This window comes from Tachysurus vachellii, chromosome 2 (assembly GCF_030014155.1).
Source record: "Tachysurus vachellii isolate PV-2020 chromosome 2, HZAU_Pvac_v1, whole genome shotgun sequence".
In the NCBI taxonomy this organism is placed as follows: domain Eukaryota; kingdom Metazoa; phylum Chordata; class Actinopteri; order Siluriformes; family Bagridae; genus Tachysurus; species Tachysurus vachellii.
Window position 1 is genome coordinate 20,676,399 of NC_083461.1, and position 22,323 is coordinate 20,698,721.

The 22,323-nt window shown below is 40.0% G+C and overlaps 1 protein-coding gene across 4 annotated transcripts in view; it reads left to right on the top strand.

The window, feature by feature from the left end:
- LOC132841172 (retinoic acid receptor alpha) overlaps positions 1 to 22,323 on the top strand; it is an 83,627-nt gene that overhangs the window by 2,622 nt on the left and 58,682 nt on the right. The window contains exon 2 of one of the 4 annotated variants that reach the window (XM_060863427.1): positions 16,642 to 16,915. The exons of the other annotated variants lie outside the window; for them this stretch is intronic. The gene's annotated coding sequence lies outside the window, so the exon portion shown is untranslated. The remainder of the gene's footprint in view (positions 1 to 16,641; positions 16,916 to 22,323) is intronic. 4 annotated transcript variants of the gene reach the window in all.

Genomic DNA, 22,323 nt, shown 5'->3' on the forward strand with positions numbered 1-22,323 from the left:
ATTTTGAAGGGTCTTTGGCATTGAAGGAAACAGAGTCTGTTTCTGGAAGAGATAATTCCTTCTGTGTTTTATTTCTAGAAGGTGTTAAGCTCTCAAAAGCAGCTCTGTTTACATAAGTTTATTTAAAGCATTTTCTGGATATTCACCTCTGCAAAAAGCCCTTGTTTTTTGGAATGGCTCCATTTAAAGAAGATTCTGTTCCTGGAAAGTGTTAACTCTGGAGATCTGGTTTCTGGAGAACATTAGGCCTACAGTTTGGTTCTGTTTCTTTAGAATTTTAGACCTAAATTTTAGCTCTGGAGCCAGGGCCTGTTTTTGGAGAATGCTATCTCTGAAGGCAGGTTATGTTTTTGAAGAACATTAGCTCTGAAGACAGGATCTGTTTCCAGATAATTGTATCTCTTGAGACTGGTTCTGTATGTTGAGAATGTTATATACCAATACAGGTTCTGTTTCTGGAAACTGTTCTTATGGCTTTATATTCTATTTGGGGAGGATTTTATCTTTTGAAGGCTGTGATGTTGGCACTGAAGAAATCGGGTATTGTTTGTCTAAAATATTAGCTCCAGGAACAGATTCTGGAAGTGCACACAGATTTTAGATTGCATTAGGTCTGGAATGAGGCTCTGGAATCTCTTTCTGGAGGCTGTCTTGCTCTGAAGCAAGCAGTTTCTGTTTTTGGAGAACACTCAGCCATGTGCCATGCTATTGGACTGGTACTCGGCTGCCAGGAGCCTCCCACTTGTTCTGGCCTCGTGTTGATGTGGTCAGACCAAGCTAGCCAAACAGATCAGCCCAAACCACACAGACAAATTAGGGCTGAGGAGCTGAGCTGTGGCATGCAGAGGTGTAAAGCCTCATTTTCCAAGAAGGTCTTCTGCGGACCTGCTTGGAAAAGGGATCATAATGTTTTGTCTTTGTTTCATAAGTAGTTGTTCATAGTGGAGTTTGAATTAGATGCTGGAAACACGTAAGCCATTATTTTGTTTGCAGAAGATAATTTTTTTCTGAGATGGTTATCACAGAAGCTATGAGCCATTAGGAGATATTTGATAAGAGTTGGACCTCTTTGAGCAATACTTAACTAATACATAACTAATCGGTTTTATCCATCTCGTGTTCCTCAAGACAAACACAGCAGTCGAGGATGCTTCACCGGAGTGAACATTGCGGCTAATGCAGCGGAAAGCATCGTTGCGAGGCTTTGGTGAAGCTCAGTAACATGTGATTTGCCTTGTAGTGCCTCTGGGGGGAGAAAAGGAGTGTGGGAAAGGCCTGAAAAGTGCAAAGAGATTGTGAATGAAAGGCAGGATTGGGAAGTTAAACCCCTATGATGTGCTGAGAGACGCGTGCGGAAGCTTTATGAATGCTGATGCTCTTCTGCCATTAGTGAGTCCACACCAGGACTCAACTCCATCGCAAGGGATGAAGGCTTTTCTTTTTATATCCCCCCTCAAACCCAGCCTGTCTTTTTGGCTATTTCTCCCACGTCTTTGATGGTATTAAAGTTTTCACGTGTCAGACAGCACAGATCCCAGCGAGATGAAGAATGGAGAGATGAGAGGGAGAGGGAAAGGGAGCAACTAGGTCAGACAGATTGGATAACTCAGTTGCCTCTTTCAGCCTCTTCAAAGGGGCGTGACTTGTTCTGCAACACATTTGGTGAAGCACTCTTTAAAGCGCTTACTGTTAAAAAGGTCTCTCCTGCCAAGGTGCTTCAGGTGCTAACTGGGTCGACACCATGATATTTGACTTTATCCATGAGAAAGAAGTGGACACAAATTTGACAACAACCAGAATGGAGAAAAGGTGGTATGGTGAGATTTTCCCTGGGCTGTGCTAACAATAACTGGAGATAACTGTAACAATAATTGATGAAAACAGACTCCATCTTGGTTTAAGCTTAGATCTTCTACATTCCTGGTCCAAAAAAGAAAAGCCCATATGTGTAGTTAGGAAGTTAGGAAAATAGGCCATAATCATAATAATAATCATGGAGCATTGCAGCTCTTGGCTTTATGTGCTTTCCCTGCTATCAGCATTCCAACTAGAACAAGCTGTTCAGCCTTTTATTTGTCATGAAAGTGCTGACGTGGTTTTGTAATTCGCTTCTGTTACACTACAGTATCATTACACATATCAAGAGTCCATGGCTATAAAAAGCGCTGTTTTCCTCCACAAAGTTAATAACACCAGACTGTAACTGAACCTGGTGACCTTTTGTGGTGAAAGAGGCTTTTATTTTCATGTGTATCAATGTAGTAGCACTTCTTCGTATCTCTTTCTCTCTTGCTCTTGGTCCTACTCAGGCTTAGGATTTCAAGCTGCAGATGAATTGAAACAGGATTAGTCACCTCAGACAGCCGTACTACGTTTATATTCACCAGTGACGTTTTAAATTTATTTGTCCCCCTGTGCTGATGGTATCTGGGACTGGATTTGGAGCATTTATATTGGTATTGGGAGGATTGGGTAGAGGTTTGGAGCTGTAAGTACAGTACCTATCCCTCCTTCCAAACCCCCTCTTCTTTAATAAACGGCCTCCTCTGGGTTGTTGCATTTCCCTGCAGGACAACACCATTAGTTTTGACGGATGACCTGTTCTTCCTTTGAAACGGCAATCTTAAGCACATTGTCATAGAAAATCTGATTCACACAACCACCACTGCCCCCCCCTTTCCTGCCACCATTCTCTATCTTCATTCACACTCCTCTCCCTCCACTTCAGCCAGGATTCTAATTCTCCTCCTTTTCCCCTCTCAATTTGTCGCTAATTTGCTGGAAGTGCTCTTTGCCTCAAGGGCCGCTTGAGTTCTATTGTGTTTCATCTTCATTTTGTCTTTCTGTGTGTCTGTGTGTGGAGTCAGAACGTCAGATGGTTTTGTGCTGGCAGTGCGTGTGTGAACTGATGCTTTATATGTGAGGATTGGTAAGGATGTATTTCTTTAGCGGACGTATTACTGTAGACGTCTACAGAACATTACAGAGAACATTAGCAAGCACCTAGTGCACTATTCCCCATAAAACACTGTTTGAATTTGGTGTTTTTTTGATGGATAATACAACTTTTGTACTTTTTTTATTTAAAAGTATTGGCACCCTTAGTGTAATACAGAGCAATGGCTTATAGAGATGGCCACTAAAAGTAGCCTCAAAACAAGATCATTCCTACATCACAGAGCACCACATTCAAAGGCCAGTCTTACTGCTGAGAATACTGTAGCATTTTCAATGTCAAATTATGCAAAATGTTTTTCCACATGAGTTATTAAAATCACGGGGTTTCTGAGATCATCAAGTGATAGATAGTATTACAGATACATTTTCAGGTAACATGACAAGCTGCGAATAAAAAAAGAGTGAAAAAAGAGACTTTATATCTAGCTGATATCATAACATAAGTGATCAGAAGTAATTATAAACTGATAAAAATTATGGCATGTTTGTGAATTTATTAAACTGTAATTATAGGCAGATTGCTGTCGGCTGTTGTAAGAAAAATAATCCACTTCATGGTAGTAACAGAAATTTCACACATCACACCAACCCATCACGTTATTTTACTCTGACAGCACCATGCATTTTGGATTACTACTTGCTAGATTATTTCTCGAGCAACAAAATGAGAGCAACAAAATATCGAATGCTGAGAGATTTCCCAGGATATGTGTCCTTTCACAAAGAGCCAGTACATCTGATCTGATTACCTTTTATATATTAGGTTTTATGAGAATTATGTTTAGTGTCTCTAACTAAAAGCTACAAAACCACTGCACAGCTCTATTTGGCTGAGAACTAACAGTCTGGAGATTTCATCCTTTGCAATAATTGTCCACATAGTTATACTGCTTTTGCATATTGCTAGTTTAATCCCACAAACTCTTTGTATGCTTGTTGTATGCAAGCTGCAGCAGCCGTTTCGTACATTCCCCTCTTACTTTCTGTAGGAGGTACCAAAGAGGCTATTAATGAGATACAACAACCCTAAGAGGGAAAAAAAACCCAAACCCTAAATAGTGGTGAGCCACAGAAACATAGCACTGAAGCTCTCCCACAGTCTGAGAGCTGGTGTGAATGAAATTAGCCTGAGCAGTGACGGATGTGTCGGCGTAAATTAAACCAGCTCCCCCTTCTGCTAGGTGACAGCACAGAGGTGATTAGGCCTCGTCTCTGCAATGTTTTGTAATTTATGAACCTACGCTTCCGTATCGCCTGTGCTCGAACAGCGGCCCCACACACTCCATTGACCATGGCCATTATAGCCGAGAGCTGGGGAGTTAAAAATGGCCTCATTTTCCTCTTGAGGAGCCACATTTTCCTCAGGTCTGAGCGTAGTAAACATCCCTAGTGTGTTGTTTTGGTCCTCGTGTGCATTAAATGTGCTGACTCTGGCCCAAAGGTAACACTTTTGTTGGTTTGTGTTTGTTGTGTATGATCCAATGCTCATGCTTTATTCTTAACCTTAGGTGACACATGTATTTTACTCCATACAGTGTTACTATATGTTAAGGGAAATCTTTTCTTTGGTTAAATTGAATGAGGTCACAGCTTGTCTGAACTTGCTTTTCTAGTTGTGGTAAGATTTTTTTTTTCCCCACAAAAAGCTGAAGCTTGTTGCCTGATTTTTGGAAACAGGAGGCTTGGTGTAATTCATAAATGTTAGAAAAGTCAACATTTATATTCAGGTATAAGAGAACGTTGTCATTGTCCCGTAGTTGGTCTAACACAACACTTATCTTTTTTTTTTAAACAGTATCATTGTAGAAATGTTTATCTTTGGCACGAAGAGGTGTATTCCTATTAGTCAAGCGCTCCTTGGTGAAAATGTATCCCCAAGACAGGCCTCCCACCATCACATGTTCATTTGTTTTTTAGCTTTCCATCAGTCTACTGCATTCCTTGCACAGATCCCCTTCAAAAATGCATTTGTCAAATGGCTCCAACATATTTCATTTTTAAATTCCTATTAACTTCACCTTTCGATGGAAGGAATTGCACATCCAAATGGGAAACCCATGGCAACTAGTGCAAGCACTTGGAGATCAGCATTAACAAATCACCCGTTAACGAGTATTTCACAATGCTTGAATCCATCATGTGGAAGAATCCTTTGGGGAAAACACTGAAACCTTGTTTTGTGAAATGAGTTTTCACAAACACAGTGCTTCATTGCATGTTGTCAGAGCAGCAGCGTTTTTGGTTTATGGCTTCCTCTGACAGAACATTTGTGGCTGGTTGAAAGTGGGGAGAGTTACGAAATTAAATTGAAAGAGGCCCGTTGTGCATAGAATTTGTTTTGTTCTTAGATTCTTCTGCTTTCCAAAGTCCTCATTTTCTTGCACATCTACACCCAAAAAAGGGCCAAAACTACAGCATGCTCTTTCCACTCAACTTTCCTGAAAGTCTCCACTGCAATAGTTCCACAATCACCAGCTTGAAAATAAACGTTTTTTTTAATTGAGTCAGCCATGTCACCACACCACCATATCTTTTCTTTTCCCTCATCTATTTTAAAGTTAGCAGGAAAAAGAAAAAACTACATTGTTGTTAGAGCTCCTGTTGTAGAAATTTAATTAGCACTTTCTGACCAATCAGAGTTCTTGAGCCCTGTGGAATAAGTAATATACTGAATTCCACTGAGGAACATCTCCACTGTACTATAAACAGCAGGTGGGTGGGGAACGGTGCATACAAGCCCAGAACATGTCCTTTAGCCAACACTGAAGGCTGTAGTGTTGTAACTCGCCTCTTCTGCAACTTGTGCACAAACGACCTTTGTTCTGAGAGCCGTCACTGCCCAGTGGCCAGAGTTTTGGAATCAGCCGATTTGGATTTGCGGTAAACATACCTCATACAAGGTACATGACTTCCAGCTTTTTTTCCTCCCCTCTTTATTTTGGCCCGTTCTATTGTGTGCTTAATGTAATTTTTACAGCTTTTAAAGATGCGTGACGTGCCAGTAGTCTGATTGTTAGCCAGCATCTGGAGCTGATTCAGTTGAGCCCGTGATCGTTAAAATGAAAAAAAATGAAAGGGAAAATGAAAAATCTCCCTCCCTGACGTAACTCTTCAGTAAGCACTAAAGAGGATGGTGCCAGCTCGGCTTGTTGGCTTCTCGGCTGCTACACACACACACACACACTCTGTATGAAGCACCACCAGTAGTTGGTCTTCATTAGTATCCAAGGTTGACAAGATAGCAATGCTGAAGGTCTTTCAGCTGGTTGTCAGGGCAATTTATTTGCAGAGAATTCCTTAGTTGTTATAAATGCTGCTCATCACCCTTTGGCCTTGAAAATGTCAGCAGGTTTGACCTTTGATCCCAGTCCTGCCACACAGCTATAAAATCTTTAGGGATGGGACGTGGGTACGATAATGCCGTCTTAAAGGCCACTTCGATTTGTCACTGTGTGATTCATAACAGAAGTCTGAACATCTTTATTCTTTATTCTTCTGTATATGTGAAATCGCCTGTTCTGGTGGGTGGGGATTTGATTGGCATTCCAAAAATGGGTGTTTTCCATACAGCCCTGTATGTTATAATTTTGTGTCGTGTTCCTGAGTCGAGATTTCCTGAAACTAAAGTAAAAAATGTTTTTCCCCATCCTCCAGAGATTCAAACGCCGTTGATGTCACTGCCATTTGTGGCAGAAAGTCTAAGAGAGCAAAATTGGCCATACTTTTATAGAGGGAGGGGTGGCATGTTCTCTTTTTCTTATCAATCACAGCAGCACTAGGCGATTGTGGGCTTCTGCGGGCTTGTGCATGCAGGAGTGGGTGTGTTATGCCACCCCAAAGGAGAGAGAGATGAAACACGTCTGGGTGTGGAGGAAGGGCAAGTGAAACTTTAACTGGGTGTTGGGAGGGGGAGGTAAAATGTTACTTGGTGTGGGGGAGGTGTGGTTGATTGGGTGTGGGGGGAGTGGGAGGTAAAACATGGCTAGGTGTGGGGGAGGGTAAGGTGAAACTTGACAGTGTATGGGGGAGGGTTTGTGACTGGGTGTGGGGGAGGGGAGACCAATCATGTCTGGGTATGAAGGAAAGGTGAAACTTGTCCAGGTTGTTAGGGATTAGTAAAATGTGACCAGTTGTGAGGAAGGGGTTGAGGAAATGTAACTGGTCTGGGGGAGGTAAAACATATCTTTGCAGGGGGTACAGGGTGTGGGGGAGGGGGTTGAAACGTGACTGAGTGTGGGAGAGCGGGCTTTAATGTGAATGATTGTGGAGGAGGGGTGTTTAAAATCAACTGATTGAGGGTTGTGACTTGACAAGCAGTAGGTGGTGGTTACATCATTACAGTGAAGGTTTTATAATTTAGCTTTTTTTGTTTGTAGGCAGGACTTTTTCAGAAAATATGGACAATAGACTGTTTGTCATTTGAAGCAGAGATGGCATGATATCACTTTTTCTTTTTCGATAATAAAACCTTAGATATCAGCCAATACAAATATTCATTTTGTAAACAGATGTAATAAAATTGACCCTAAATCCCAGCACAGTCTTATACATAAAATATTTCTAGTTCCAAAAATGGGTCCAAATTCAGGTCGTCTTTGCTTATACATGGTACAGATGTCCCATATTTTCTGCGATATCCTATCCAACATTTTTGCTGGTTTCGGCCAATTAATGTTACAGATACCAGGTTCAGTGCCTTTTCTAATTTGAAAAGTTTAGTAAAAATGAATCATAATTAATTAAACTATTGAGGTTACAAACAGGACACTTTTGATTCAGGTTGCCGTTAACTGGTATATATTAGATCTCTTTCTTCACCAAGCAAAATTCAGTAGAGAATTTGATTTTAGATTAGTCAGCATTACGCAACCGTGTGAGATATTCAAATTCCTGATGGTATCCATGGTGTAGGCTTGCAGAAATAAGAAAGCACTTTTTGTTTCCTTTTGGCCCCAGATGCCTCATATCTGCACTTCCTGTAGTTATGCAAATGTACTTTGCTTTTGCGTTTGCCTTGGATCCGTATCCGACTCCAAGTTGTGGTTTTCAAGGCAACTTCTTTTTAAATGAAATGTCTCCACGGGTTTTACCTTGCTTTGTGGGTTTTGACCCATGATCCCTGATTGTGCACAGTTTAAGTTTCTCACAGGAGAGCTAACTTTAGCTGGAGGAGAAACAGCGAGGATAGCAAGGATGCCATCATCAGAATTGTTTCTTCTTTTCCTTTTGTTGCCTCCTTGCTGACATCTTGAGGCATTTCACAACGATTGCAAGTTCTCTTTCCTAAAGAAAAATCTTTATAGCGCACACACGCATGGCCTCAATTGCATAGCATTCTTTCAATTGAAGAGAACGCTGTTTACTTGTTGTCCGATGAACAAATGGAAGTTCACTGATTGCCAAATTTGTTGTTCTTAAGACCTCTTAAGCACTTTTATAAGATTTCTGAAATTGCAAAAAGTTGCGTTGCATTGCAACACATTCGCAGCTGTGGCAGCAAGCAGGAGTCCGGGACTCTGCAGCTGTTTGTCGTGTCGTCGGTTTTGCAACTTCAGACCACAAAATCGAGGGCACCATGGCCTCTTGGCGAGTCATCCTGCAGGTGGAACGGAGACTGCAACTCCTCAACAGATGCAGTACACGTCACTCGATTAAGTTATTTTATAACATCCTGCTCTGTTAACTTGGATCGTGATTTCAGACCCATTGACCATTCCCAGGGATTATAAAACCTGATGTCTTGATGCCTGGTGCCTTTCCTTAAAAAAAAAAAAAAAAAAATCTGCTGTCTCTATGTTTGCTCACCAAGTGTTGAAGATCATGACCCATTTCAGCCTATTTCAAAGAAAGGTTTTGAATTACAAATAATCTAAAGTGTGGTTTTCTGCTGAGTGCACTATTATTCAGAGGGAACAGGGGGCTGTTGAAAAGAGACCGTCTGGCCGTGAGTGTCTCGTCAGGAGGCTAATTAACATAAAAACAATCTTGAGATCGCTCTCAGCCACTTGTTTAACAATTTTTGGACATTTGATCTGACCAAAAGAGTTGGAACCGAGTCAGATTTAAGACTCATTTATTCTTTTCACCCCTGAACACATCAAATCATGAAATACTTAGAGAGACTTTTTTTTCTCCTTGCTCGAGTCTCTGATTTCTGACTCCAGATGTGATCTGCTGTATAGAATTCCTTGAGGATTCCTTCAGTGTCAGTATTGTCAGCTCATCAGAGGTTTTTCATACTTACTGCCTGATGCTTAGCCAACAGCATGCTGAGGTGTGAACCTCATCTGTCTGTTTCTTTCTCTCTGTCTGGGCAGCAGCGCTGTTTTTCCATCATGGTCAGAATTTGTGTAGTTAAAATTTGTGGGATAAAAGCTAACAGTGATTGAACATGAATGACTTTTGGCCAACATAAATCTCATTAAATTTGGACTGTAAATTCAATCACACAAAAATTACACTAAAATTCAGCAAACTGAAACTTTTTTTTTTAAAGAATCCTTTGTTAGTTTATTTTCTTTGCATCAGTGAATAAAAATATATTTGGATTTTGATAGAAATTTTCAGTGTCAAAGAAAGTTAATAAAATGCGATTATGGAATTTGCTGCTTTAACCACTATCAATAAAATGGATCAGGTAATGGCTGAATATAATGTACAGAACAATGATACAAATTAATTTTGGGAACATTGTGCACAAAATGCAACATGAATTCCAAATTTTTCTTCTTCCAGAACTTTTCTTTTCTTAGTCCAGATTACTATAAATTGGCACTCGTACAGAAAAATTATATTCATTGACACAACGGCAATGTTTTCGTGTCAAGTTCCTATAAACAGCCTGACTGCAGGGAATCTTGCTCAATCTGGCAACAGTGAAGGAGTCCCGGGTAATGTTTGAAGGCAACAGAAACAGCTTAAATTAAGCAATGTTTCTAATTCTCATTCAGTCAGGGCCACTTGAGTTAAAATAAAGACAATTCTTTGACGTATATTTAAAATTTTTATTTGCAAGCTTATAAAATTACATTTGCCGGTATGGCTCTGTTCTGAATTCCCCATCCTTTTCATGAGCTCCATGAAAGCTAGTCAGGGAACAGCAGCAGCTTCGTGGGGGGACAATCTCCCATTTAACTGGGAAAGCAGCAAGACAAAATCCCCCCATTTAGAACAGAGCCTGCATCAGTGACAACAGAATGACACTGATTAAGTTAAACACAAAGTTTCAAGGAGGAGCTAGGGGAGGAGGTGGGTTGCAGCAATGCAGAGGAAACAGCAAGCAGACAGACTGAAAAAAGCATTTAAATAGGGTGCCCTGGTTGAAAGGGACCAATAGCAGGCTTAGGAATCAGATCAGCTGATGGGCAGGGTTAGAAAATTGACATCAGCCTGCCTGAACTGACGCTGAAACGCTATATTTACGGCTAAAATGAGTTGCAATGTGATACGTTATTTTTTGGCATTTGATAAAGGTTTTTTAAAAGAATAGGTTCATTATGTTAAGTTAAGCTTTCTTACTTTAAATGGTCAACTGGAAACATTATTACTGTTTATCTTTCAGCAGAATATATAAAATGCAGAAAAGAAGAAAAGAGGGTGTGCTAGCAGGGACGATTAATGTTCTGGCATTATCTCGATGCATCATCAAGCTTTGGAATGTTGTGCTAAGCAAAGTCTGTTGGACAGGTGGCTGGAAGGGGGTCGTGTTAATTGATTAATGAGAGCATTGATCTACGACATCCCCCTCCACCCCCTACAGGCAGCTCTTAAAGCAACACTGTCACCCTAAATCATCTCCTACCAGCTCAGGGAAGAAGAACACGAACAATTACTGGGATTAGCATAAGAATATGCCCTCGCTTGCTCTTTGTGAAGTTTGGCTTTTGAGAACTTGGCCTTTGGTTCAGGGTACCATGAAGACCAAATGGCTTATAAATTCCAGTGTTTAATTTATGGCTAATAGACGCTGGCGTGTTTTTTGTGTTGCATGAACCATCTCAGGCAGTAATTATGATGTTTTTTATTGTGCAAAATGAGTCAATGTGGACCAAAAACCTGCGTCCGGGACTAACTACAAAATAACCTTATAAGCAAATTGTGCTCTGATTCTGATGCTTACAAGAGATTTGTAAGAGACATAAGTCTGAAATGCAAAAGAGAAACAAATCATTAAAACATTAAGGGTGGATGTTATCCATACTGTTTGTGTCTATGGTGTTTCAATTTCTTTTTATTTCAATTACCGTCCTATGGTTTGGGATACACCTTGTGATAAAAAGTGTTACAGCAGCTTACGCAAATGTTGCAGTTGAAAAGACTCAGAAACAGAATGTCCAGCTTCCCTGATGAGATTTGTTTGTTTACAGCTTTGTAATGTGATCTCACTGAATAACAGTGAAACCTGAGCTGACTCTGGGTTTTATCACCGAATGGAACAGTGATTTACAGTATCAAGGCACTTTTCCCTTGAGCTTTTTCCTTGTCAGAAAAATACTGTCCCCATGCAGCTGTGGTCCATATTACGCCACTCTTGTCAAGGAATATTAATTATTGCTGCATGCAGCAAGGTTCTGTCTGACCCTCCCTTGGCTCTGGAGTTTCAGAGTTTACAGTTTTGTTTCCACAGGGGATCTCCAAGCTCATATCCTTGGAACTCCTCTTCCATTGTCCTGTTGTTGGTTTTCAGCTCCAGACTCAGTGTGACACGGAAGCTTTCCAGGATTTCTTCAAATTCCTCTGGGAAACTGAAAGTGTAGGCCAAAGCCAAAAAGAGGCATCTTTTCTGCTCAGGTGGTGCAGAAATATGACTTCAGATATATTGGCCTGCAGAGTGGGACTCGGTGTCCTGTCAATTCCCCGGTGTGTGAACACGCACATTTATTTATACTTCCATTGTTTGATGTAGAGTCCAGTGAGATCAGTGCAAAAACTCTCATGAATTGTTAAAGTAAATCTGGTCAGAACCATCTCTGCTGTCATGGCATCCCATCGAGAACCTTGCGTGGTTTCATGGTGTGTGTCCAGCCAGAGGACACTCATGCAGGACAAGTCATGCAGAGAACTGTCCAACTTGCCTAATGAGATCAGCTTTCCAGTTACGATTGTTGACAGCTTTGGTATCTCTGCTCAGTTTGATCTGTTTCACCATGCCTTCTGAAAGCCAAATAAATCCAAGGAATCACTTCTTTGCATATCTTCGCCAAACAGTGTTGAGTCTTTTTCCTTAAAAAAAAAAAAAAAAAAAACAATTGCGCTCAAATCTGTCACGTCATGAAAAATTGCAGGAAAAACTGCCCTGCACCCGGTGCACAGCATGTGATCTGTTCCACATCATGATGCTCTTGTCAAGGAATATTAATTGTTCTTGGACACAGCGAGGTTCCCTCCACCCCTCCGTCAGCTCTGGAGTTTCGGATTTTATGGTTGTGTTTCCACAGAGGCTCTCTGCCTTATGCCCCCACGCCTTAACCCTCATTGTCCTGGTCTTGGTCCTTGGCTCGGGAATTATGACTTGGCAGCTTTTCCATACTCCCTGCTTGTTCCTCTGGGAGACAGAGGGTGGAGTGGGATGTGTGAGTGTCTAAAAGCTAGACTAGCATTACAGTTCTGGTAAGCTCACCTTTCATAGTCAGTCAAGGAAGCTCTGGGTGTAAATACATAGTCTTGCATCTCAAGGCCACATGTGGTTCTGTATATGCTTCCCTAATTCACCTTCCCCACTTGATGATGTCATCCTTCTCAGAAACCTTGAGTTATTTGGTTCCCACCACAAATAGCTACAACAATGTGGTATTCATATTGATTTCTGAGGAACCAGAATCTGGTTTAAATGCAAGGTAGTTGTGGCTATTGTTTACGAAGAGACATTACAGTTCAAAAGTGCAGTTTTTTCTTCACTAATTGCTGATTTTCTTACACATTTTTGATATTGGAACTTTTCTTAATATATGCAATTATTTATGCAAAAATGGCTTCAAATAATTAAATATGCATACTTAAAAGTATTTGTTAGATGTTGATAGAATTAAAATGGTCAATTGATTGAACTCTAGAGAGCATTTTACAGAACTGTTTGCTGGAATATCTTTTAGGTCAAGAAAACAGGCAGTGTTGCAAAATAAATATAGCTATTATCAACATTTTAGGAGATTCCTGTAGTCATCAAGAGTGGACAAAATAGTGGGAGTTTGAGTTGAGTTGAGTTTCTGGTGAGAGGAGACGACTTATAGATCTATCCAAAAGATGAGATCATAATTTCTACCTGAAATGATCTCACCTTCATATAAGACCCCAGTTCTGTTCTACAAAGATAAAGCAAGGGAACGAGAACAGGACCAGTGCTGCAAATGTGAAACTAGCTCCTCCACAAGACAGGAAGTGGGGTCATAGGTCACTTGGAAGCCCCAGGCATGGCTCAGACGATTGTGATGTTGGGAAACAAGAGACAACATGTTATGGGAAAGAGTGGAGTTAGCTTTGGACTGGTCCTGTTTCACCATGTGGCACTTTGGGTCACACGGTTGACGTCTGTGAAATGACTGGTTCTGTTATTGAAACACTAAAAGTGTATTTGTTCTCTTGCTCACACACACGAATGATTTGGATTTTATATGTGTGTTTAGGCAGTGAACACGGACACACACAGACACACACACCATGCTTGGCCTTTGCTAATGCAACTCTTTTCACATGCTAGGTGCTGAATGGATTCTATGCTACCTTGCTATCTTTTGCTAGCTTAAATGCAGGTCTAATGAAGAGCGAATTTAACAAATTTAAAAATAAATGGATGTTTTTCTGGTGATCTCTTACTAGAAATATAATGTGTGTGTAGCAGTCACTAACTGAGCACCTATATTTCTAGTAAGAGATCTTACTAGATCTTAGGTATCTCTAAATGTTTAACAGCAAACAAAGCTAACTTTGAGGGAAAAACCTTTTCCTACTTCATCTGATAAAATGTTATTTTTATCAGTTAAAACGGCATTTTAGGATGGAAGTAAGGTAATGTGTTCGTGTTGCTACCGTGAACAAGAGAGAGGCAATCATTTGGATTTTAGTTTATATATTGTAAATTGTATTTTTGTCTATATAATATAGCAGTACAGAGGATTGGATCTATCTGATCATAATTATTATTATAAATTTGTATGATTGCATTCAAACAGAAGTGAAAGATGGTAAGGCTGTTTCTCAACATTGTTTCAGCAAAAACCTAAAAGAACGTTTCAAACATATGCCGATTAGTGACCTTGGGCTTAGCGGATACTTCCAGATTCTTCTGTGCTGACAGAAGGATGCAGATGGGAACTCAAACCCTGGGATATTATGTATTTAAGAAAAAAATTAAGCTTGAATTGCCTCTTAACCCTGCTGTATTAAGGAGATGAGCTTCTAGTTGCTGTGTGTGCATGTGTGCGTGTGTGTGTGTTTGGAGGATTTTTAGCAGTTGGGTATAGCGTGGAACTGTGTGTGTGCAGTGTGTTGCCCTCAGGGAGATCTTTCACACCATGTTTCTGTGGTCTCTCTCTCGCTCTCACTTCCTCATCATAGCTTTTTGGCCGAGGCACACAAAGCACACTTGGAACGAGTCAAAACCTCATCCCTGTCAGTGATTATTTCCTGTTTTTGTTTTACATCCCTCCATTAGTCACATCTCTAATTCTTTCTCTCTTTCTTTCTTTCTTTCTCTCTCTCTCTCTCTCTCTCTCTCTCTCTCTCTCTCTCTCTCTCTCTCTTTCATTGCCATTCTTATTTTGCCCAATATAGATACAGTAGCTCACTGCTCTGCTAAGTAAAGCTTTTGGATTCTGGCTTCTGATTTGTCAGAAAGTGTTGATTCATTTTCTCTAGCAGCAGCTCTGGCAGTAGCTCTGATCGCAGGTTTATATTAAGGTGCTCGCTCGAATATGTTTAATTCGTCAATATTTTTTGAGATGTTTATCTGTGAAATGAGTCTCCAGTGTGAGTGGTTTGTATCAGTCAAAGATTTGCAGAAAAGTTGACAGTTTGTGGTTTCCTTGGAACACAATAAACTAAATGTGTGTGTATGTATGGGTGTGAGAATTAACACTAAGAGAGAGAAAATACTGTACATAATACTGATTTGATAAAAAAACTGTGATAAAACTGTGTGTGTTATTGCCAAATTAAAGCTCTCTCATTCACAGCTATGAATGTTGTTTAAAGGAAGCTTTAAGGCCCTTTAAGCAGTGTGTGTGTGGCTGTTCACTATATTAAGCACACTATTAAATTGGCATTTTAAGTGTGTATCTGTGTTGCATTGCATGTAATAGAGCTGTTCCGTTAATAGTGTCCTTAATACAGTGTGGCTATAAAGTGTGTGTGTATATGTGAGAGAGAGAGTAGAGGAGAGAGAGAGTGAGAGAGAGAGTGAGAGAGAGAGAGAGAGAGAGAGAGAGAGTGTAATATAATACTATAGTTCTACAGGAAGGGCTACAGACTGTTGGTACTGTGTGTGCATGAGTATGTGTGTGCGTGTGTGTGTGTTTGTGTGTTACACTGTACATGGTCCTGCTTCATCTTCTTACAGAATCTTGGCAGCATAAACCATAAACACAATTTCTTTGCCGGTCCTGAGCACCAAAGCTCTCCCTCCTACAAAACAGACACACACACCCGTCTTGTACAGCTGGACTGAGTTGCACACTCTTTTAAAGGAGCAGCCACCCTTTTCTGTCGTTTAATGGACATATAAAGTCACAAAAAAATCAGACTCCATCTTTACCTCATTAAAAATGCCAAGGTTTATGAATATGCATAAATTTGCTAATTAGGAGCCATCTCAATGTCTTCCTGCCCTGTGGGAGAATTGCAGAACACAGGAAAAGGTCCTGTTATTCCAGCTTGAGCATGTTCACGTAACACAGTTTTTGGACTTATGATTCCTACTCTGAGGTCAATGTGAATGATTTTTCCAGCTGGGAATCGCATTTTTTCTCATCATGACGTGAGGCTTAATTACTTAACATCACTGACACTAACTACCTCAGCTAACTAGCTTGCAGGCCAGAGGAGAAGACGAGTGGGATTTTAGGATGTGAGTCTGAGGCCCCCCACCCCCACCCCACCCCCGTCTCTGTTTCTCTCTCTCTGGAGCAGAAAGGCCACTTGGCAGTGATCTGATCTATCGTTTGATGCCTTTTTCAAGTATAGTTTTCATTTTGGACGGCGATTCGCAGCCCAGCCTGGCGCCCCTCATGCTATTTCATAAGGAGCTGCTAAAAACATTCGCCGTCTCCACAACACACTATGCTTCGAGCCACACCTAATAACAGGAGGAAATCTGGAGACTGTGAGAGACTGAATAAAAAGTTTTTTTCATTTCAGTTTCAGGTTTTTTAGAGTCCAGAAGCTGTTCTGCAGAATGATGCGTTTTACCAGCCTGATGGAAAAAAATGGTTGCCAAATCAAATCCCTTGTAGCCTTTATGTTGTAAATTTTAAGGCCTTCACAATTGAGCGTAACCTCTCTAAACCGCTAAAGGGTTTTGATCTCTACTCTCCGGACTGCACTGAACACTAATGCTGCTAATTATAAATGAAAGCTAATAACTGCTAGGTTTTATTTTTTAGCATCTTTATTATTCGCTTTTTTTTTTCATTTACTGTGAAACTTATTTCTACACCTCTTTGTTCTTTGTCTTCTTTTTGTCTTCCTCAGGCGCAGTGTTGTCCTGCCATGTTCGACAGATATAAAATGTTTAATAGAGGAAATTTCTGAAGGGCCTCGAGCGGCTCGTAAAAAAGGCGTGAGAAGGGAGCGTTTAACGAACGTCGCCGCCTTTTCTGCTGCGTTCACAGACGTCCATTGTGCTGTAAATGTCAAGGCTTCACAAAGGACCTCTCGGATATGCTGATCCAGACGAGAGGCTCTTACGTTGTAGTCCTGATGGCAGCCATCTTGCCTGTTGGACTGAAGAACATCAGGCCTAATGGTAGATTTGACTTTATCTTGACATGATCTATTTCTCGGGTGAGAAATACCCGAGCTGATCTGGAGGTCAAAGGGCAACTCATACAGTGCTGCGAACACGAAATGTTTAATCAGAATGTTACTGGTAGCCTTTTTATTGACAGCAATTTTGAGGAAATATTTTCAGCAGCATCAGTTTTTCTAGTAACAGCAGTTATTTTGTGTGGCAGCAGTTGGTTTTAGTGGCAAGCATAATTTTCGACAGCAATTTTTGAATGTTTTCTTACAGTTTTTGAAGGATTTCTTACAGTGTCCATGTGTAACACACTCAGGTGGGTGTGGAATCTCCAGGATTCAAGCCTACGATCTTTGGTGATGGCGCTTTGCTTTTGTGGCAGTTTTTTTGGTCAGAAGTTTAGTAGCAGCCAAATTTTGAGTGGTTAATTGTGTTCGTGTGTGGTTGTGTTGAATAATTTTGATGTTTTGGTAGCGTTTTTTTATTTTAGCTGTAGTAACTGAATTGCAGGTGGAAACTTTTGGTGCAGTTTAAATTGTTGTTTTTTTTTTTGAGTGGCAGCAATTTGTGGCAGTGGCAGTAAAACATTTTTAACTAAAGCAACACTAAGATTTGTACAGACTTTATTTATTTATTTTTTATTCAAATTCATTCTTTTTAGATTTTTTAGAATTTATTGTATGCCTTATTGCCCAAGGTTGTGGATATGGCTGGAATTTGTGAATTTCTCATGGGATGAATAAAGTATCTATCACTATCTCTTTCTGATGAATTTGAGTTTTTGGTGGTGGCAATTTTTCAATATCAGTTTCTATTGGCAGGTTTTTTAAACGGTTTTTAAAATCTTCTCTCAGCAATTTGTATTGGTAGCTTTATTTTTTTTTTATTGACAGCATTTTAGGTTTTTAACAGTCAGCTGTTTTCCAGTGATAAACTCAGTGTGTTATGGACACATACTACTTCCCCTCAGGCAACAGGAATAACCCAATGTATAACACTTAATAACAATGGCATGGGGTCTAGCTGAAATGAACCCCTTGCACCTTCTGGCTTGTCTTCTGGGAAGATGTGATAGTACTTAAGCAGTGTTGTTGAATTATCAGGGGCAGATTTAAAGGCTCTGTACAACTCTGGCTTAATTAAGCTTTTTTCAGTTAATGAGGAAACCACTCGAAAGGAAAGACGGCCCTCTTCGAAGAAGTGGTTTGGGTAAATTAAGCAATGTTAAATAACCAGCAATTACACATTATCTCAGCATTCCACAGATCAGCCCACTAGAATCCGACATACTGCAGTGAGTTCAGTCTGTAAAATAGTCATTCTCTTTTGAATGATAGTGAGTGTTTTCATAATGAAGAGAGACGGTGAGAGGGAATCAAATTCTGTTAAATTTTATAAATAAATAATCGGAGTTACTGTAAGCTTCCTTAATACCAGTTTACAACGTATTACAATGTAATAACACCTCCAGTCCTGTCAGGTCCGGATGCCACCAGAGGTCTGGGGTTTAAATAGACAGACAACATAGCCACACAATAAAAAGGATAAAAGGTATAGAAAGATTTGGATACAAATAGATACACCAATTAGATAGATACACTTACAAAACTATGTAAAATATACACAAAAATGTACAACCCAATGTACAAATGTACACAATATATAAACAGTTACAAATTGTAAATTAATTGTCTTTCAGGTTGTAATGTACCCAATATATCAACAGATTAGTTAGCTTTTTCATCAGCCGAGCTCCTAAAATTGCTGCCGTTTCACCTGTAGGACAGTTCATTTAGCTTTAAATGTCAATTCTATTCGACTGTCAATCAGCACCACAATCAAAAAACAAATCACAGATATTTCAGTCTAAACAAATTCAGTGTTTTATTTTTGTGGACAGAGTTCATTTCTGGTGATCGCCAATTTCTGATGATTTCTTGAGATCTTCTTTACTTGATGATTTTCTTTACAATAAACCTAGAGACAGGGCCATAATTCCAGGCTATGCAGCATCTGTGACAGGATTTAAGTAGCTCTTTACAAATATCTAACTCTGAATTCTGCAGTATTTTCTTGCCTCGGCTGAAAACTTTATATGTAAATGTAAATTCTATGGAAAAATCCTATGATTCTGGTTGTCTGTTGTGGGATGAATATTTGAACAGAGGAAGACACACAAATTATCCATATATCTGTTGCATATTAGACTCTTAATACATTTTGGTTTCTGTCTTCTGTCAGAATTTAACAAAGCCGAAGAGGCCACAGCCAGAAGCCCCATTTGCTAACGTTGTCAGTGGTGCAATAGATGTCCATCTATTTTTTTCCCTTTTAACCGTTAAATACATAAATATCAATAAGAGGTGAAGGGGCAGAGGTGAGGGATTACTGGGAGAGTGTGGACAGGGGATTCGAGCCTCACAGCACGGAGGACAGGATGATGGAGCAATGGAGGAAAGAGCGATTGCACAACTGTTACTTCCATTACCACAGAGCCTGGAGGAGTGAGAAGGGGACAAAAGAGGAAAATAGCGATTGAGAGAGGGCAAAAATTATCAATGGAGACACAAATAAACACTTTCCCAGGCTGCGTCCCAGGACGTCAAGTGCGAGCATCTTTAATGGGACTGAATTGATTGTTTACTCCTTGGCTGCACTTTCAGGCCATCGATCCTTCCTTCCTAATACTCTCAGGAGGCTTGTTTACCTCCGCAGAGACAGAACATGTGAATGTGTGTGTGAGCAAAAATATAAATGTAACAAAAAAAGGAGATAAATGAGTCAGGAAGTCTCTACCTTCTGTACGTGGGTCCAGAGAGAAAAACAAGAAGTTGTGATTTGAATTCATTGGCTGGAGATGATGCTTTTTGCTACAGATAAATCAGCCTTACAGAAATTCAGTCCTTGGATGTATCATTTCACATAAATACTGTACCCTTGTAACTTGTAACCACTTTACCCATCAGGTAAGTGTTATACTCTGAAATATTACTCATTTGTTCTAATTATTCCTGTTTAACACTCTGGTTAGCTATAGGAACATATATTAAATTTTTCAAGTTTGTTTTTAGCTAAACTGCAGTTGCTAACATGGAGTAATATATGGTTTAATTTTAAATGTAAAGTTGCTGTTGCACAATCGCAAGATATATTCTGTAATTTTATAGATTATTATTATTATTATTATTATTATTATTATCATCATCACATTGTTGACTTGAAGCTTGGAAAAACATAAGTCTAAATTAATGTACACATCTATTCTTTAGAATTTAATCATGGATTTGGATAATGTTCTCAAAAATATATGTGCAAAGCTTTTTATCCCCTGTCACTTCTGCCTGTGGTGGTGACAGTTTGTAACATTGACCAAAAAAGTTTAGATTATTAGCGTAAAGAGTTTACAGTTTGTGCTAAAAAGAAATGTTAAAATATTGAAAGCTGACACCGAGTGCCATGAGAATGTAGAGCTAGAAAGTTAGCCAACTAGTTTAAACATATTTACTGTAGTGAGGCTTTGCTCATATATAGCACATATAGCTGTAGCACTAACAAACATTGTATTTTATTTTCTTACTGTGTAAAATCTTTATAATCCATCAGGTAACATTTTTATGAGAAAATAAAAAAGACTAATATTTGTCTTTTGATTAGCTGTGGACGTTCCCTCAAAGTAACTGAGGCCTGTTTTTGCTATTACGCTCCAAACAGTTAGCCAGCTAGCCTAGCTAACAGCATTCATATTGCTGTCCTATCTGCTCAATAAAATATTAAATATTCATTTTTAAATTTTATGTACAAAGTGCTACCTTATGCTTTAATATGTTGACTGTTTTTACAAGACTACACAAACAACCCTCCCCCATCCCCGCTCCATCAGCAGCGCTCAGATTAGAGCTCTCCTGTTGGGCCTCGTGCTGAGGTGATGAATTAGCTTAGCCACATTACGCTGCGTGTGTTATTGTTGAGCGCTGATTTATCGAGTGCCTTGAGCTCAGGTCACTCCTTCCTTCATCCCCCCATCTTCTTCTCCCTTTGTCTCTCATCTGCTTTTCTGTTTGGGATCTGAGATGCCTGATTGATGAGGTTTTGCACAAAGAAGGCACTCTGAAGCGCGCAGATATAGCGTTAGCCGCTACGGTAAATAAAAACACATGTGCCTCAGCAAAAGAGAGAAGGGAAGGATGGAGGGAGACGGCCCTACAGAGGCCCAGCTGACATTCCTTGTGCTGTCGTTTCATTCCTCTTTATGTCATCATAAACCGTGGTTTTGTTTGTTTAGCCACTAAAGCTTGAGGTTAGCGCTCTTAGCTAAAAGAGGAGAGGAAGAAAAGTAGGACAGAAAGCAGCCGGAACCGATATTTCTTTCTTGAGAAAGCAGGGTGATTTAAAACTGGATGACCCCTGAACCCTGTTAGTGAGTGAGTGTGTGTGTGTGTATGTGTATGCACTGACTTGTCCTTTTTGCTGATTCATTGTTGTTTCATTATTTTGTTGCTTCAGGCCAAACCCTAAAAGAAACAGTATGAGGCTGCAAAAAAATAAAGACTTAAAAAACACGAACTCCCTCGCCTCAAGCTTAGCTTCTCGATAAGATATGACCACCATCTTGTTAGTGCTAATTGACTTGAGTAGGTTTGTAAGTGTCTGTGAGAGCTGTAGTGTTTCTGTCTATATGACTATGGTGACATTACTTTTATTTGTGGTGAAGAGGTTTTCTCTTGTATTTCTAGAGTAATAAAACTTTTATTGTGAATATATCCTGTGGTTTTAACTAGCGGAAACTTGTGTTGCTAGCATGTCTGCTTTTCAGTAAGTACTTTTGGAAGTTCAGGCAAAGTTCTCATGTTTGATCCTCACTGCCTCGTCTCTCTCCAGGAGGTAAATATATTCATAGAGGAAGAAATCTGTGACTGTGTGGGTGTGAGACGGCTTTAGGCTCGTGTCTTTGCCACGCTTTGATCAGTGCGCTCTATTTTGTGAGCATTGCGTAACCATCCCTTGCATCAAATACAGAAGAATCCCTCCTGTCTTTCCCTAATCTTCTCTCTTTCTCTGTCCAAAAATTTTCCTGCCACTTTCCGCACACCGTACAAGGAAAGTGAATTTCCATACAAATTCTTTCGTGCTTCCTAATCGCTAAACACCACTCTGCTGTGGGCGTGTGCCAAATCAACTACCATATTCACTGTATAAGCCAGGAAAACATTACTCCACTATGGATGCGTCTCAAACCACGTGCCCTATTCACTATATAGGCCATGAAAACACCTTCATCACTTCACTGTAAACATGTGAACCTCCAACCACACACCTTTTTCACTTTATAGGCAACATAAACACATTAATCACTCGACTGTGAACATGTCCTAAACCACACACCCTGTGCACTTTTTAGACCCTTCATTGGTCCA